Here is an 18702-nt window from a genome sequence, read left to right as displayed (position 1 = left end):
CTGGCAAGCTGGAAGGAAGAACCTTCAAAGCGGAGTGTGCTTTCCTGTACAAACCCGAGCCCGCGTGGCTGAGGCCGGTAGCGTTTTACTTCACAGAACTGGTCTCCTCGTATGCCCGCCGCTTACTCTAAAGAGACGACACTGTCAGCCAGCTCTTCCTGAAAGCTCTCGGAAACGGCTTCGAGAGAAGAGCAGCGCAGTGGAGGCACAGACCTTTATCCTAGATACCAGCCCAGTGTCTCTAGCAGCGATCGCTCCCTGGAGGATACTTAGGCCACGCCGAGATTCCAGCAGGGTTTTTTTTTTGTTTTTTTTTTTCTGCCTGGCGGTAGTACAACTTACTCAGGAGACAGGGATGAGGTGGAGGGCTAATCTGCGTGCGCTTACTCTGCGTGTCCCGGAAACGGTTTCAGGGAGCAGAATTCATCACCCACCACCACCACGTGTGTGCACTGAAGAAGCGCAGGGCGCTGGTTGTTGTCAGGCCGACGGAGAAGGCCCAGTGGTGTGCTGCGGCTCCTTAGAGCTCCACACGTTCTGGGACACTGTGCCTTTGGAAGATTTTCAGAACTGGTGACACCTCTGTGCTGCCAGCGCCAAGAGGCCCAGAGGCCTTTCACACTGAAGGAAGGGCTTGTATCTCATGGAGAAAATACGTACTTCGCCCACCAGATGGAGGCGCACGGTTGACACCCTTTGTTCTGCGAGTTTAAAAATCCAAGTAGGTGTACTCGATTGGGGCTGCCTGGTGAAAGAATGGGCAGTCCGCATCAACCTGAGTAGGCTTCCTGACGTTTGCCTTGTCGCTGGGTAAACTCAGGCTTCAGAGGCTAGATGAGACCAAACGTGTTAGCTTGTGGCGAAAGCCTTTGACCAAAGGCCAATATGCTTGTGCTGGTTGTGGCGAGGGTTAGGCAAGAACTTTTACACCCTGGGCTTTTACTTTACGGGAAGCTGTCCCATTTGGCTGAAATAGGCGGCGTGTCCGTATCACAGCCAGTGAAGCAGGCCGTTGGGGGAGTGTGCCACCTGACAGGCCCCCACTATGGCTAACCGAGAAGATGCATCAAGGCCTTTGAAACACACCTCAAATTAAAGGCTTCTCTCCGGATCAGAAGGCTTTGCTACCGGACTTCAGCAGCTCGTCTCCTCCCTAGTGCTCCGGGTGTGAAGACGGGTGAAAGCCACCACGGTCCCCGGCTCTCGAACGGCTCTTTTCCGAGTTGGTTTCCTCCGTGGTTGCGCCAAGAGGGCTGATCTCAAGCAATCGGGCTGCACAGCGTGAGTCTTGGCCGTAGGGCAATCCTGAGCCGGTGTGCCACCTAAGGAATGAAAGCAAAGTTTCCTTCCCTGGAAGGAAAGCGCACCGAGGCCTGGTGTTTTCTCTGGGAAATTTACGTGGGCTTCAAGGGTGATGCCTATACTACGCTGTGGAAAAGCTCGGGGTTACGGCTGTCTGTCCCCCTCTCTCGGTCCCATACGCTGGGCTCAGCTGTGTGGGGATGCTGAGTGCGAGAGACTGCCTCTGTGCTGGACTCACAAGGCTTCTTCCCTTTGTGGCAATTCTGTGTGTCTCTTGCGTCGAGGAGGAATGAGGGTGCCCACAGGTAGTCTGAAATGGAATAACTAACGACAAGAGGATCCGGGGGAGCTGGCTTCTCGGCGGAAGGAGACAAAAAGCCTGCCTTCTTCTGGTCTCCTTTAGAGCTGCCAGACACGCTGCCGTCAGAAGCCTAAGAAGCGGGCATGGTGGAGGCAGGGAAACACTTGGAATCCTAAGACACCGCGGAAGTGCGGCTCACAAGCTGGGTGGAAGGAACCTTCAGAGCACAGCGTCGTTTCATGTACAAAAGAGAACGCAAGTGTCTGAGGCTGGCAGCCTTTTGCTTGAGAGACTTGCTGTCCCCGTAGGCATGTGGGCTACGTCCCTGTTTGCGACACTCTCAGGAAACTCTTCAGAAGGACCTTCGGAGCCCGCTTAGAGAGAGACCGGCTGCGAGGTGGATGCACCGAACATGCACCTAGATACCAGCCCTGTTTCCCAAGCACCGACGCTTCCCTGGAGGTTACCTAACCCACCCAGGGATTCAAGCAGGGAGTTTGTCTTGTACAACTTACGCAGGGAGCTGGGATGAGATGTAGGGCTACTTTCCTTGTGCTCACACCACGTGACCCAGAGAAGTTCTCACGGACCAGAATTCAAGCCCCCTTCCTCCGCCACGTGTGTACACCAACGGAGCGCAGGGCAGGGGGTGTTCTCAGGCCAATAGAGAAGTTCTTGTTCAGTGCTGCACCTGCTCTGTGCTTCAGAGGGTCTCGGACTCTCCTCCTTTGGCAGCTTTCCAGAGCTGAGGCTAGCCCTGGGCCGAGAAAGCAAAGAGGCACAGAGGTTTTTCACACCGAAGGCATGGGCTTCTCTCCCATGGAAAAAGTGTACGCCTCCTCCCAGCCGGAGGCTTGCCGCTTGACACCATTTGTTCTGCCCGTGGAACGTACAAAGAGGCATAGTCTCGTTGGGCTGCCTGGTGAAATAAGTTTGTATCGGCAGCGCCGTGAGGACCTCTCCTGAAGTTTGCTTCCTAGCTGGATAAACTCAGGGCAGGAGCTCCATGAGAACACATTCGCTCAGCGTGAGGGGAAGAGCCTTGGTGCCCGGCGCTCAGTGTTTGTGCTTCTGGCGAGCGTCACGCAAGGGCTTTGACACAGAGGGTTCTTATCTTTACTGTGAGCTGTCCCTGTTGGCTGAAGCAGCCGGCCCGTCTGTTTGGCTGCCAGGGGGGCACGGCGTTAGGGGAGTCTGCCAAGTGACTGGCCTCCATTACAGGTGACTGAGAAACTGCGTCAAGGCTTTCGGAACACAGCTCCAGGGAAAGGATTCAATTCGGAATAGGGGGATTTGCCACAAAACATCAGCAGCTCCTCTCCCTCAGAGTGCTCTCGGTGGGTCGACTACTAACAGGCACCACGGTCTGCAGCGTGTGAACGGTTCCATGGCGAGCCGGCTACCTCTGTGAAAGGTCCACACGGGGCTGTGCTCCAGCAATCGGGCTCCACACCTTGAGCATTTGGAGCAGGGCAGTCCTGAGCCGAGGTGCCCGCCGAGGGATGCAACCAAAGTTTTCTAACCCCAGGAGAGTGCATCAAGGCCTCGTGTTCTCTCCATGACATGAACGTGAGCTTGAAGCGTAGTGTGTAAGAGTACATTTTGGAACAGCTCGGTGGTACACCTCTCTTCCTGCCTCTCACGCTCTCATGCACCCGGGCTCGGTTCCATGCAGGAACGCTGAGTGGGAGCGACGGCCTCCGTTCTGGACTCTCAAGCCTTCCTCCACAAATGACAGGTCTGTGTGTCTCTTACGTGGGGGAGGAATGAGGTTGCCCGCAGAGGTTCTGAAATGAAAGACCGAACGACACATGGTGCTGAGGAGCTGGTGCCTCACGGGGGGAGCCAAAACGCCAGAATGCTGGAGGCCTCTTTGAAAGCTGCCGGATGCTGTGTGCCGTTCTAAGCCTGAGATACGGATCTTCATGACGGCATGGAAACCCTGCGAGATTTCGGAGACATTGCAAGTGCAACTGGCAAGCTGGAAGGAAGAACCTTCAAAGCGGAGTGTGCTTTCCTGTACAAACCCGAGCCCGCGTGGCTGAGGCCGGTAGCGTTTTACTTCACAGAACTGGTCTCCTCGTATGCCCGCCGCTTACTCTAAAGAGACGACACTGTCAGCCAGCTCTTCCTGAAAGCTCTCGGAAACGGCTTCGAGAGAAGAGCAGCGCAGTGGAGGCACAGACCTTTATCCTAGATACCAGCCCAGTGTCTCCAGCAGCGATCGCTCCCTGGAGGATACTTAGGCCACGCCGAGATTCCAGCAGGGTTTTTTTTTTGTTTTTTTGCCTGGCGGTAGTACAACTTACTCAGGAGACAGGGATGAGGTGGAGGGCTAATCTGCGTGCGCTTACTCTGCGTGTCCCGGAAACGGTTTCAGGGAGCAGAATTCATCACCCACCACCACCACGTGTGTGCACTGAAGAAGCGCAGGGCGCTGCTTGTTGTCAGGCCGACGGAGAAGGCCCAGTGGTGTGCTGCGGCTCCTTAGAGCTCCACACGTTCTGGGACACTGTGCCTTTGGAAGATTTTCAGAACTGGTGACACCTCTGTGCTGCCAGCGCCAAGAGGCCCAGAGGCCTTTCACACTGAAGGAAGGGCTTGTATCTCATGGAGAAAATACGTACTTCGCCCACCAGATGGAGGCGCACGGTTGACACCCTTTGTTCTGCGAGTTTAAAAATCCAAGTAGGTGTACTCGATTGGGGCTGCCTGGTGAAAGAATGGGCAGTCCGCATCAACCTGAGTAGGCTTCCTGACGTTTGCCTTGTCGCTGGGTAAACTCAGGCTTCAGAGGCTAGATGAGACCAAACGTGTTAGCTTGTGGCGAAAGCCTTTGACCAAAGGCCAATATGCTTGTGCTGGTTGTGGCGAGGGTTAGGCAAGAACTTTTACACCCTGGGCTTTTACTTTACGGGAAGCTGTCCCATTTGGCTGAAATAGGCGGCGTGTCCGTATCACAGCCAGTGAAGCAGGCCGTTGGGGGAGTGTGCCACCTGACAGGCCCCCACTATGGCTAACCGAGAAGATGCATCAAGGCCTTTGAAACACACCTCAAATTAAAGGCTTCTCTCCGGATCAGAAGGCTTTGCTACCGGACTTCAGCAGCTCGTCTCCTCCCTAGTGCTCCGGGTGTGAAGACGGGTGAAAGCCACCACGGTCCCCGGCTCTCGAACGGCTCTTTTCCGAGTTGGTTTCCTCCGTGGTTGCGCCAAGAGGGCTGATCTCAAGCAATCGGGCTGCACAGCGTGAGTCTTGGCCGTAGGGCAATCCTGAGCCGGTGTGCCACCTAAGGAATGAAAGCAAAGTTTCCTTCCCTGGAAGGAAAGCGCACCGAGGCCTGGTGTTTTCTCTGGGAAATTTACGTGGGCTTCAAGGGTGATGCCTATACTACGCTGTGGAAAAGCTCGGGGTTACGGCTGTCTGTCCCCCTCTCTCGGTCCCATACGCTGGGCTCAGCTGTGTGGGGATGCTGAGTGCGAGAGACTGCCTCTGTGCTGGACTCACAAGGCTTCTTCCCTTTGTGGCAATTCTGTGTGTCTCTTGCGTCCAGGAGGAATGAGGGTGCCCACAGGTAGTCTGAAATGGAATAACTAACGACAAGAGGATCCGGGGGAGCTGGCTTCTCGGCGGAAGGAGACAAAAAGCCTGCCTTCTTCTGGTCTCCTTTAGAGCTGCCAGACACGCTGCCGTCAGAAGCCTAAGAAGCGGGCATGGTGGAGGCAGGGAAACACTTGGAATCCTAAGACACCGCGGAAGTGCGGCTCACAAGCTGGGTGGAAGGAACCTTCAGAGCACAGCGTCGTTTCATGTACAAAAGAGAACCCAAGTGTCTGAGGCTGGCAGCCTTTTGCTTGAGAGACTTGCTGTCCCCGTAGGCATGTGGGCTACGTCCCTGTTTGCGACACTCTCAGGAAACTCTTCAGAAGGACCTTCGGAGCCCGCTTAGAGAGAGACCGGCTGCGAGGTGGATGCACCGAACATGCACCTAGATACCAGCCCTGTTTCCCAAGCACCGACGCTTCCCTGGAGGTTACCTAACCCACCCAGGGATTCAAGCAGGGAGTTTGTCTTGTACAACTTACGCGGGGAGCTGGGATGAGATGTAGGGCTACTTTCCTTGTGCTCACACCACGTGACCCAGAGAAGTTCTCACGGACCAGAATTCAAGCCCCCTTCCTCCGCCACGTGTGTACACCAACGGAGCGCAGGGCAGGGGGTGTTCTCAGGCCAATAGAGAAGTTCTTGTTCAGTGCTGCACCTGCTCTGTGCTTCAGAGGGTCTCGGACTCTCCTCCTTTGGCAGCTTTCCAGAGCTGAGGCTAGGCCTGGGCCGAGAAAGCAAAGAGGCACAGAGGTTTTTCACACCGAAGGCATGGGCTTCTCTCCCATGGAAAAAGTGTACGCCTCCTCCCAGCCGGAGGCTTGCCGCTTGACACCATTTGTTCTGCCCGTGGAACGTACAAAGAGGCATAGTCTCGTTGGGCTGCCTGGTGAAATAAGTTTGTATCGGCAGCGCCGTGAGGACCTCTCCTGAAGTTTGCTTCCTAGCTGGATAAACTCAGGGCAGGAGCTCCATGAGAACACATTCGCTCAGCGTGAGGGGAAGAGCCTTGGTGCCCGGCGCTCAGTGTTTGTGCTTCTGGCGAGCGTCACGCAAGGGCTTTGACACAGAGGGTTCTTATCTTTACTGTGAGCTGTCCCTGTTGGCTGAAGCAGCCGGCCCGTCTGTTTGGCTGCCAGGGGGGCACGGCGTTAGGGGAGTCTGCCAAGTGACTGGCCTCCATTACAGGTGACTGAGAAACTGCGTCAAGGCTTTCGGAACACAGCTCCAGGGAAAGGATTCAATTCGGAATAGGGGGATTTGCCACAAAACATCAGCAGCTCCTCTCCCTCAGAGTGCTCTCGGTGGGTCGACTACTAACAGGCACCACGGTCTGCAGCGTGTGAACGGTTCCATGGCGAGCCGGCTACCTCTGTGAAAGGTCCACATGGGGCTGTGCTCCAGCAATCGGGCTCCACACCTTGAGCATTTGGAGCAGGGCAGTCCTGAGCCGAGGTGCCCGCCGAGGGATGCAACCAAAGTTTTCTAACCCCAGGAGAGTGCATCAAGGCCTCGTGTTCTCTCCATGACATGAACGTGAGCTTGAAGCGTAGTGTGTAAGAGTACATTTTGGAACAGCTCGGTGGTACACCTCTCTTCCTGCCTCTCACGCTCTCATGCACCCGGGCTCGGTTCCATGCAGGAACGCTGAGTGGGAGCGACGGCCTCCGTTCTGGACTCTCAAGCCTTCCTCCACAAATGACAGGTCTGTGTGTCTCTTACGTGGGGGAGGAATGAGGTTGCCCGCAGAGGTTCTGAAATGAAAGACCGAACGACACATGGTGCTGAGGAGCTGGTGCCTCACGGGGGGAGCCAAAACGCCAGAATGCTGGAGGCCTCTTTGAAAGCTGCCGGAAGCTGTGTGCCGTTCTAAGCCTGAGATACGGATCTTCATGACGACATGGAAACCCTGCGAGATTTCGGAGACATTGCAAGTGCAACTGGCAAGCTGGAAGGAAGAACCTTCAAAGCGGAGTGTGCTTTCCTGTACAAAACCGAGCCCGCGTGGCTGAGGCCGGTAGCGTTTTACTTCACAGAACTGGTCTCCTCGTATGCCCGCCGCTTACTCTAAAGAGACGACACTGTCAGCCAGCTCTTCCTGAAAGCTCTCGGAAACGGCTTCGAGAGAAGAGCAGCGCAGTGGAGGCACAGACCTTTATCCTAGATACCAGCCCAGTGTCTCTAGCAGCGATCGCTCCCTGGAGGATACTTAGGCCACGCCGAGATTCCAGCAGGGTTTTCTTTTGTTTGTTTGTTTGTTTTTTTGCCTGGCGGTAGTACAACTTACTCAGGAGACAGGGATGAGGTGGAGGGCTAATCTGCGTGCGCTTACTCTGCGTGTCCCGGAAACGGTTTCAGGGAGCAGAATTCATCACCCACCACCACCACGTGTGCGCACTGAAGAAGCGCAGGACGCTGGTTGTTGTCAGGCCGACGGAGAAGGCCCAGTGGTGTGCTGCGGCTCCTTAGAGCTCCACACGTTCTGGGACACTGTGCCTTTGGAAGATTTTCAGAACTGGTGACACCTCTGTGCTGCCAGCGCCAAGAGGCCCAGAGGCCTTTCACACTGAAGGAAGGGCTTGTATCTCATGGAGAAAATACGTACTTCGCCCACCAGATGGAGGCGCACGGTTGACACCCTTTGTTCTGCGAGTTTAAAAATCCAAGTAGGTGTACTCGATTGGGGCTGCCTGGTGAAAGAATGGGCAGTCCGCATCAACCTGAGTAGGCTTCCTGACGTTTGCCTTGTCGCTGGGTAAACTCAGGCTTCAGAGGCTAGATGAGACCAAACGTGTTAGCTTGTGGCGAAAGCCTTTGACCAAAGGCCAATATGCTTGTGCTGGTTGTGGCGAGGGTTAGGCAAGAACTTTTACACCCTGGGCTTTTACTTTACGGGAAGCTGTCCCATTTGGCTGAAATAGGCGGCGTGTCCGTATCACAGCCAGTGAAGCAGGCCGTTGGGGGAGTGTGCCACCTGACAGGCCCCCACTATGGCTAACCGAGAAGATGCATCAAGGCCTTTGAAACACACCTCAAATTAAAGGCTTCTCTCCGGATCAGAAGGCTTTGCTACCGGACTTCAGCAGCTCGTCTCCTCCCTAGTGCTCCGGGTGTGAAGACGGGTGAAAGCCACCACGGTCCCCGGCTCTCGAACGGCTCTTTTCCGAGTTGGTTTCCTCCGTGGTTGCGCCAAGAGGGCTGATCTCAAGCAATCGGGCTGCACAGCGTGAGTCTTGGCCGTAGGGCAATCCTGAGCCGGTGTGCCACCTAAGGAATGAAAGCAAAGTTTCCTTCCCTGGAAGGAAAGCGCACCGAGGCCTGGTGTTTTCTCTGGGAAATTTACGTGGGCTTCAAGGGTGATGCCTATACTACGCTGTGGAAAAGCTCGGGGTTACGGCTGTCTGTCCCCCTCTCTCGGTCCCATACGCTGGGCTCAGCTGTGTGGGGATGCTGAGTGCGAGAGACTGCCTCTGTGCTGGACTCACAAGGCTTCTTCCCTTTGTGGCAATTCTGTGTGTCTCTTGCGTCCAGGAGGAATGAGGGTGCCCACAGGTAGTCTGAAATGGAATAACTAACGACAAGAGGATCCGGGGGAGCTGGCTTCTCGGCGGAAGGAGACAAAAAGCCTGCCTTCTTCTGGTCTCCTTTAGAGCTGCCAGACACGCTGCCGTCAGAAGCCTAAGAAGCGGGCATGGTGGAGGCAGGGAAACACTTGGAATCCTAAGACACCGCGGAAGTGCGGCTCACAAGCTGGGTGGAAGGAACCTTCAGAGCACAGCGTCGTTTCATGTACAAAAGAGAACCCAAGTGTCTGAGGCTGGCAGCCTTTTGCTTGAGAGACTTGCTGTCCCCGTAGGCATGTGGGCTACGTCCCTGTTTGCGACACTCTCAGGAAACTCTTCAGAAGGACCTTCGGAGCCCGCTTAGAGAGAGACCGGCTGCGAGGTGGATGCACCGAACATGCACCTAGATACCAGCCCTGTTTCCCAAGCACCGACGCTTCCCTGGAGGTTACCTAACCCACCCAGGGATTCAAGCAGGGAGTTTGTCTTGTACAACTTACGCGGGGAGCTGGGATGAGATGTAGGGCTACTTTCCTTGTGCTCACACCACGTGACCCAGAGAAGTTCTCACGGACCAGAATTCAAGCCCCCTTCCTCCGCCACGTGTGTACACCAACGGAGCGCAGGGCAGGGGGTGTTCTCAGGCCAATAGAGAAGTTCTTGTTCAGTGCTGCACCTGCTCTGTGCTTCAGAGGGTCTCGGACTCTCCTCCTTTGGCAGCTTTCCAGAGCTGAGGCTAGGCCTGGGCCGAGAAAGCAAAGAGGCACAGAGGTTTTTCACACCGAAGGCATGGGCTTCTCTCCCATGGAAAAAGTGTACGCCTCCTCCCAGCCGGAGGCTTGCCGCTTGACACCATTTGTTCTGCCCGTGGAACGTACAAAGAGGCATAGTCTCGTTGGGCTGCCTGGTGAAATAAGTTTGTATCGGCAGCGCCGTGAGGACCTCTCCTGAAGTTTGCTTCCTAGCTGGATAAACTCAGGGCAGGAGCTCCATGAGAACACATTCGCTCAGCGTGAGGGGAAGAGCCTTGGTGCCCGGCGCTCAGTGTTTGTGCTTCTGGCGAGCGTCACGCAAGGGCTTTGACACAGAGGGTTCTTATCTTTACTGTGAGCTGTCCCTGTTGGCTGAAGCAGCCGGCCCGTCTGTTTGGCTGCCAGGGGGGCACGGCGTTAGGGGAGTCTGCCAAGTGACTGGCCTCCATTACAGGTGACTGAGAAACTGCGTCAAGGCTTTCGGAACACAGCTCCAGGGAAAGGATTCAATTCGGAATAGGGGGATTTGCCACAAAACATCAGCAGCTCCTCTCCCTCAGAGTGCTCTCGGTGGGTCGACTACTAACAGGCACCACGGTCTGCAGCGTGTGAACGGTTCCATGGCGAGCCGGCTACCTCTGTGAAAGGTCCACATGGGGCTGTGCTCCAGCAATCGGGCTCCACACCTTGAGCATTTGGAGCAGGGCAGTCCTGAGCCGAGGTGCCCGCCGAGGGATGCAACCAAAGTTTTCTAACCCCAGGAGAGTGCATCAAGGCCTCGTGTTCTCTCCATGACATGAACGTGAGCTTGAAGCGTAGTGTGTAAGAGTACATTTTGGAACAGCTCGGTGGTACACCTCTCTTCCTGCCTCTCACGCTCTCATGCACCCGGGCTCGGTTCCATGCAGGAACGCTGAGTGGGAGCGACGGCCTCCGTTCTGGACTCTCAAGCCTTCCTCCACAAATGACAGGTCTGTGTGTCTCTTACGTGGGGGAGGAATGAGGTTGCCCGCAGAGGTTCTGAAATGAAAGACCGAACGACACATGGTGCTGAGGAGCTGGTGCCTCACGGGGGGAGCCAAAACGCCAGAATGCTGGAGGCCTCTTTGAAAGCTGCCGGAAGCTGTGTGCCGTTCTAAGCCTGAGATACGGATCTTCATGACGACATGGAAACCCTGCGAGATTTCGGAGACATTGCAAGTGCAACTGGCAAGCTGGAAGGAAGAACCTTCAAAGCGGAGTGTGCTTTCCTGTACAAAACCGAGCCCGCGTGGCTGAGGCCGGTAGCGTTTTACTTCACAGAACTGGTCTCCTCGTATGCCCGCCGCTTACTCTAAAGAGACGACACTGTCAGCCAGCTCTTCCTGAAAGCTCTCGGAAACGGCTTCGAGAGAAGAGCAGCGCAGTGGAGGCACAGACCTTTATCCTAGATACCAGCCCAGTGTCTCTAGCAGCGATCGCTCCCTGGAGGATACTTAGGCCACGCCGAGATTCCAGCAGGGTTTTCTTTTGTTTGTTTGTTTGTTTTTTTGCCTGGCGGTAGTACAACTTACTCAGGAGACAGGGATGAGGTGGAGGGCTAATCTGCGTGCGCTTACTCTGCGTGTCCCGGAAACGGTTTCAGGGAGCAGAATTCATCACCCACCACCACCACGTGTGCGCACTGAAGAAGCGCAGGACGCTGGTTGTTGTCAGGCCGACGGAGAAGGCCCAGTGGTGTGCTGCGGCTCCTTAGAGCTCCACACGTTCTGGGACACTGTGCCTTTGGAAGATTTTCAGAACTGGTGACACCTCTGTGCTGCCAGCGCCAAGAGGCCCAGAGGCCTTTCACACTGAAGGAAGGGCTTGTATCTCATGGAGAAAATACGTACTTCGCCCACCAGATGGAGGCGCACGGTTGACACCCTTTGTTCTGCGAGTTTAAAAATCCAAGTAGGTGTACTCGATTGGGGCTGCCTGGTGAAAGAATGGGCAGTCCGCATCAACCTGAGTAGGCTTCCTGACGTTTGCCTTGTCGCTGGGTAAACTCAGGCTTCAGAGGCTAGATGAGACCAAACGTGTTAGCTTGTGGCGAAAGCCTTTGACCAAAGGCCAATATGCTTGTGCTGGTTGTGGCGAGGGTTAGGCAAGAACTTTTACACCCTGGGCTTTTACTTTACGGGAAGCTGTCCCATTTGGCTGAAATAGGCGGCGTGTCCGTATCACAGCCAGTGAAGCAGGCCGTTGGGGGAGTGTGCCACCTGACAGGCCCCCACTATGGCTAACCGAGAAGATGCATCAAGGCCTTTGAAACACACCTCAAATTAAAGGCTTCTCTCCGGATCAGAAGGCTTTGCTACCGGACTTCAGCAGCTCGTCTCCTCCCTAGTGCTCCGGGTGTGAAGACGGGTGAAAGCCACCACGGTCCCCGGCTCTCGAACGGCTCTTTTCCGAGTTGGTTTCCTCCGTGGTTGCGCCAAGAGGGCTGATCTCAAGCAATCGGGCTGCACAGCGTGAGTCTTGGCCGTAGGGCAATCCTGAGCCGGTGTGCCACCTAAGGAATGAAAGCAAAGTTTCCTTCCCTGGAAGGAAAGCGCACCGAGGCCTGGTGTTTTCTCTGGGAAATTTACGTGGGCTTCAAGGGTGATGCCTATACTACGCTGTGGAAAAGCTCGGGGTTACGGCTGTCTGTCCCCCTCTCTCGGTCCCATACGCTGGGCTCAGCTGTGTGGGGATGCTGAGTGCGAGAGACTGCCTCTGTGCTGGACTCACAAGGCTTCTTCCCTTTGTGGCAATTCTGTGTGTCTCTTGCGTCCAGGAGGAATGAGGGTGCCCACAGGTAGTCTGAAATGGAATAACTAACGACAAGAGGATCCGGGGGAGCTGGCTTCTCGGCGGAAGGAGACAAAAAGCCTGCCTTCTTCTGGTCTCCTTTAGAGCTGCCAGACACGCTGCCGTCAGAAGCCTAAGAAGCGGGCATGGTGGAGGCAGGGAAACACTTGGAATCCTAAGACACCGCGGAAGTGCGGCTCACAAGCTGGGTGGAAGGAACCTTCAGAGCACAGCGTCGTTTCATGTACAAAAGAGAACGCAAGTGTCTGAGGCTGGCAGCCTTTTGCTTGAGACACTTGCTGTCCCCGTAGGCATGTGGGCTACGTCCCTGTTTGCGACACTCTCAGGAAACTCTTCAGAAGGACCTTCGGAGCCCGCTTAGAGAGAGACCGGCTGCGAGGTGGATGCACCGAACATGCACCTAGATACCAGCCCTGTTTCCCAAGCACCGACGCTTCCCTGGAGGTTACCTAACCCACCCAGGGATTCAAGCAGGGAGTTTGTCTTGTACAACTTACGCGGGGAGCTGGGATGAGATGTAGGGCTACTTTCCTTGTGCTCACACTACGTGACCCAGAGAAGTTCTCACGGACCAGAATTCAAGCCCCCTTCCTCCGCCACGTGTGTACACCAACGGAGCGCAGGGCAGGGGGTGTTCTCAGGCCAATAGAGAAGTTCTTGTTCAGTGCTGCACCTGCTCTGTGCTTCAGAGGGTCTCGGACTCTCCTCCTTTGGCAGCTTTCCAGAGCTGAGGCTAGCCCTGGGCCGAGAAAGCAAAGAGGCACAGAGGTTTTTCACACCGAAGGCATGGGCTTCTCTCCCATGGAAAAAGTGTACGCCTCCTCCCAGCCGGAGGCTTGCCGCTTGACACCATTTGTTCTGCCCGTGGAACGTACAAAGAGGCATAGTCTCGTTGGGCTGCCTGGTGAAATAAGTTTGTATCGGCAGCGCCGTGAGGACCTCTCCTGAAGTTTGCTTCCTAGCTGGATAAACTCAGGGCAGGAGCTCCATGAGAACACATTCGCTCAGCGTGAGGGGAAGAGCCTTGGTGCCCGGCGCTCAGTGTTTGTGCTTCTGGCGAGCGTCACGCAAGGGCTTTGACACAGAGGGTTCTTATCTTTACTGTGAGCTGTCCCTGTTGGCTGAAGCAGCCGGCCTGTCTGTTTGGCTGCCAGGGGGGCACGGCGTTAGGGGAGTCTGCCAAGTGACTGGCCTCCATTACAGGTGACTGAGAAACTGCGTCAAGGCTTTCGGAACACAGCTCCAGGGAAAGGATTCAATTCGGAATAGGGGGATTTGCCACAAAACATCAGCAGCTCCTCTCCCTCAGAGTGCTCTCGGTGGGTCGACTACTAACAGGCACCACGGTCTGCAGCGTGTGAACGGTTCCATGGCGAGCCGGCTACCTCTGTGAAAGGTCCACATGGGGCTGTGCTCCAGCAATCGGGCTCCACACCTTGAGCATTTGGAGCAGGGCAGTCCTGAGCCGAGGTGCCCGCCGAGGGATGCAACCAAAGTTTTCTAACCCCAGGAGAGTGCATCAAGGCCTCGTGTTCTCTCCATGACATGAACGTGAGCTTGAAGCGTAGTGTGTAAGAGTACATTTTGGAACAGCTCGGTGGTACACCTCTCTTCCTGCCTCTCACGCTCTCATGCACCCGGGCTCGGTTCCATGCAGGAACGCTGAGTGGGAGCGACGGCCTCCGTTCTGGACTCTCAAGCCTTCCTCCACAAATGACAGGTCTGTGTGTCTCTTACGTGGGGGAGGAATGAGGTTGCCCGCAGAGGTTCTGAAATGAAAGACCGAACGACACATGGTGCTGAGGAGCTGGTGCCTCACGGGGGGAGCCAAAACGCCAGAATGCTGGAGGCCTCTTTGAAAGCTGCCGGATGCTGTGTGCCGTTCTAAGCCTGAGATACGGATCTTCATGACGGCATGGAAACCCTGCGAGATTTCGGAGACATTGCAAGTGCAACTGGCAAGCTGGAAGGAAGAACCTTCAAAGCGGAGTGTGCTTTCCTGTACAAACCCGAGCCCGCGTGGCTGAGGCCGGTAGCGTTTTACTTCACAGAACTGGTCTCCTCGTATGCCCGCCGCTTACTCTAAAGAGACGACACTGTCAGCCAGCTCTTCCTGAAAGCTCTCGGAAACGGCTTCGAGAGAAGAGCAGCGCAGTGGAGGCACAGACCTTTATCCTAGATACCAGCCCAGTGTCTCTAGCAGCGATCGCTCCCTGGAGGATACTTAGGCCACGCCGAGATTCCAGCAGGGTTTTTTTTTTGTTTTTTGTTTTTTTGCCTGGCGGTAGTACAACTTACTCAGGAGACAGGGATGAGGTGGAGGGCTAATCTGCGTGCGCTTACTCTGCGTGTCCCGGAAACGGTTTCAGGGAGCAGAATTCATCACCCACCACCACCACGTGTGTGCACTGAAGAAGCGCAGGGCGCTGCTTGTTGTGAGGCCGACGGAGAAGGCCCAGTGGTGTGCTGCGGCTCCTTAGAGCTCCACACGTTCTGGGACACTGTGCCTTTGGAAGATTTTCAGAACTGGTGACACCTCTGTGCTGCCAGCGCCAAGAGGCCCAGAGGCCTTTCACACTGAAGGAAGGGCTTGTATCTCATGGAGAAAATACGTACTTCGCCCACCAGATGGAGGCACACGGTTGACACCCTTTGTTCTGCGAGTTTAAAAATCCAAGTAGGTGTACTCGATTGGGGCTGCCTGGTGAAAGAATGGGCAGTCCGCATCAACCTGAGTAGGCTTCCTGACGTTTGCCTTGTCGCTGGGTAAACTCAGGCTTCAGAGGCTAGATGAGACCAAACGTGTTAGCTTGTGGCGAAAGCCTTTGACCAAAGGCCAATATGCTTGTGCTGGTTGTGGCGAGGGTTAGGCAAGAACTTTTACACCCTGGGCTTTTACTTTACGGGAAGCTGTCCCATTTGGCTGAAATAGGCGGCGTGTCCGTATCACAGCCAGTGAAGCAGGCCGTTGGGGGAGTGTGCCACCTGACAGGCCCCCACTATGGCTAACCGAGAAGATGCATCAAGGCCTTTGAAACACACCTCAAATTAAAGGCTTCTCTCCGGATCAGAAGGCTTTGCTACCGGACTTCAGCAGCTCGTCTCCTCCCTAGTGCTCCGGGTGTGAAGACGGGTGAAAGCCACCACGGTCCCCGGCTCTCGAACGGCTCTTTTCCGAGTTGGTTTCCTCCGTGGTTGCGCCAAGAGGGCTGATCTCAAGCAATCGGGCTGCACAGCGTGAGTCTTGGCCGTAGGGCAATCCTGAGCCGGTGTGCCACCTAAGGAATGAAAGCAAAGTTTCCTTCCCTGGAAGGAAAGCGCACCGAGGCCTGGTGTTTTCTCTGGGAAATTTACGTGGGCTTCAAGGGTGATGCCTATACTACGCTGTGGAAAAGCTCGGGGTTACGGCTGTCTGTCCCCCTCTCTCGGTCCCATACGCTGGGCTCAGCTGTGTGGGGATGCTGAGTGCGAGAGACTGCCTCTGTGCTGGACTCACAAGGCTTCTTCCCTTTGTGGCAATTCTGTGTGTCTCTTGCGTCGAGGAGGAATGAGGGTGCCCACAGGTAGTCTGAAATGGAATAACTAACGACAAGAGGATCCGGGGGAGCTGGCTTCTCGGCGGAAGGAGACAAAAAGCCTGCCTTCTTCTGGTCTCCTTTAGAGCTGCCAGACACGCTGCCGTCAGAAGCCTAAGAAGCGGGCATGGTGGAGGCAGGGAAACACTTGGAATCCTAAGACACCGCGGAAGTGCGGCTCACAAGCTGGGTGGAAGGAACCTTCAGAGCACAGCGTCGTTTCATGTACAAAAAAGAACCCAAGTGTCTGAGGCTGGCAGCCTTTTGCTTGAGAGACTTGCTGTCCCCGTAGGCATGTGGGCTACGTCCCTGTTTGCGACACTCTCAGGAAACTCTTCAGAAGGACCTTCGGAGCCCGCTTAGAGAGAGACCGGCTGCGAGGTGGATGCACCGAACATGCACCTAGATACCAGCCCTGTTTCCCAAGCACCGACGCTTCCCTGGAGGTTACCTAACCCACCCAGGGATTCAAGCAGGGAGTTTGTCTTGTACAACTTACGCGGGGAGCTGGGATGAGATGTAGGGCTACTTTCCTTGTGCTCACACCACGTGACCCAGAGAAGTTCTCACGGACCAGAATTCAAGCCCCCTTCCTCCGCCACGTGTGTACACCAACGGAGCGCAGGGCAGGGGGTGTTCTCAGGCCAATAGAGAAGTTCTTGTTCAGTGCTGCACCTGCTCTGTGCTTCAGAGGGTCTCGGACTCTCCTCCTTTGGCAGCTTTCCAGAGCTGAGGCTAGGCCTGGGCCGAGAAAGCAAAGAGGCACAGAGGTTTTTCACACCGAAGGCATGGGCTTCTCTCCCATGGAAAAAGTGTACGCCTCCTCCCAGCCGGAGGCTTGCCGCTTGACACCATTTGTTCTGCCCGTGGAACGTACAAAGAGGCATAGTCTCGTTGGGCTGCCTGGTGAAATAAGTTTGTATCGGCAGCGCCGTGAGGACCTCTCCTGAAGTTTGCTTCCTAGCTGGATAAACTCAGGGCAGGAGCTCCATGAGAACACATTCGCTCAGCGTGAGGGGAAGAGCCTTGGTGCCCGGCGCTCAGTGTTTGTGCTTCTGGCGAGCGTCACGCAAGGGCTTTGACACAGAGGGTTCTTATCTTTACTGTGAGCTGTCCCTGTTGGCTGAAGCAGCCGGCCCGTCTGTTTGGCTGCCAGGGGGGCACGGCGTTAGGGGAGTCTGCCAAGTGACTGGCCTCCATTACAGGTGACTGAGAAACTGCGTCAAGGCTTTCGGAACACAGCTCCAGGGAAAGGATTCAATTCGGAATAGGGGGATTTGCCACAAAACATCAGCAGCTCCTCTCCCTCAGAGTGCTCTCGGTGGGTCGACTACTAACAGGCACCACGGTCTGCAGCGTGTGAACGGTTCCATGGCGAGCCGGCTACCTCTGTGAAAGGTCCACATGGGGCTGTGCTCCAGCAATCGGGCTCCACACCTTGAGCATTTGGAGCAGGGCAGTCCTGAGCCGAGGTGCCCGCCGAGGGATGCAACCAAAGTTTTCTAACCCCAGGAGAGTGCATCAAGGCCTCGTGTTCTCTCCATGACATGAACGTGAGCTTGAAGCGTAGTGTGTAAGAGTACATTTTGGAACAGCTCGGTGGTACACCTCTCTTCCTGCCTCTCACGCTCTCATGCACCCGGGCTCGGTTCCATGCAGGAACGCTGAGTGGGAGCGACGGCCTCCGTTCTGGACTCTCAAGCCTTCCTCCACAAATGACAGGTCTGTGTGTCTCTTACGTGGGGGAGGAATGAGGTTGCCCGCAGAGGTTCTGAAATGAAAGACCGAACGACACATGGTGCTGAGGAGCTGGTGCCTCACGGGGGGAGCCAAAACGCCAGAATGCTGGAGGCCTCTTTGAAAGCTGCCGGAAGCTGTGTGCCGTTCTAAGCCTGAGATACGGATCTTCATGACGACATGGAAACCCTGCGAGATTTCGGAGACATTGCAAGTGCAACTGGCAAGCTGGAAGGAAGAACCTTCAAAGCGGAGTGTGCTTTCCTGTACAAAACCGAGCCCGCGTGGCTGAGGCCGGTAGCGTTTTACTTCACAGAACTGGTCTCCTCGTATGCCCGCCGCTTACTCTAAAGAGACGACACTGTCAGCCAGCTCTTCCTGAAAGCTCTCGGAAACGGCTTCGAGAGAAGAGCAGCGCAGTGGAGGCACAGACCTTTATCCTAGATACCAGCCCAGTGTCTCTAGCAGCGATCGCTCCCTGGAGGATACTTAGGCCACGCCGAGATTCCAGCAGGGTTTTCTTTTGTTTGTTTGTTTGTTTTTTTGCCTGGCGGTAGTACAACTTACTCAGGAGACAGGGATGAGGTGGAGGGCTAATCTGCGTGCGCTTACTCTGCGTGTCCCGGAAACGGTTTCAGGGAGCAGAATTCATCACCCACCACCACCACGTGTGCGCACTGAAGAAGCGCAGGACGCTGGTTGTTGTCAGGCCGACGGAGAAGGCCCAGTGGTGTGCTGCGGCTCCTTAGAGCTCCACACGTTCTGGGACACTGTGCCTTTGGAAGATTTTCAGAACTGGTGACACCTCTGTGCTGCCAGCGCCAAGAGGCCCAGAGGCCTTTCACACTGAAGGAAGGGCTTGTATCTCATGGAGAAAATACGTACTTCGCCCACCAGATGGAGGCGCACGGTTGACACCCTTTGTTCTGCGAGTTTAAAAATCCAAGTAGGTGTACTCGATTGGGGCTGCCTGGTGAAAGAATGGGCAGTCCGCATCAACCTGAGTAGGCTTCCTGACGTTTGCCTTGTCGCTGGGT

The sequence above is a fragment of the Hyperoodon ampullatus genome (genome assembly GCF_949752795.1).
Source record: "Hyperoodon ampullatus genome assembly, chromosome: 18".
Lineage (NCBI taxonomy): Eukaryota > Metazoa > Chordata > Mammalia > Artiodactyla > Ziphiidae > Hyperoodon > Hyperoodon ampullatus.
This window is presented reverse-complemented; position numbering follows the sequence as displayed.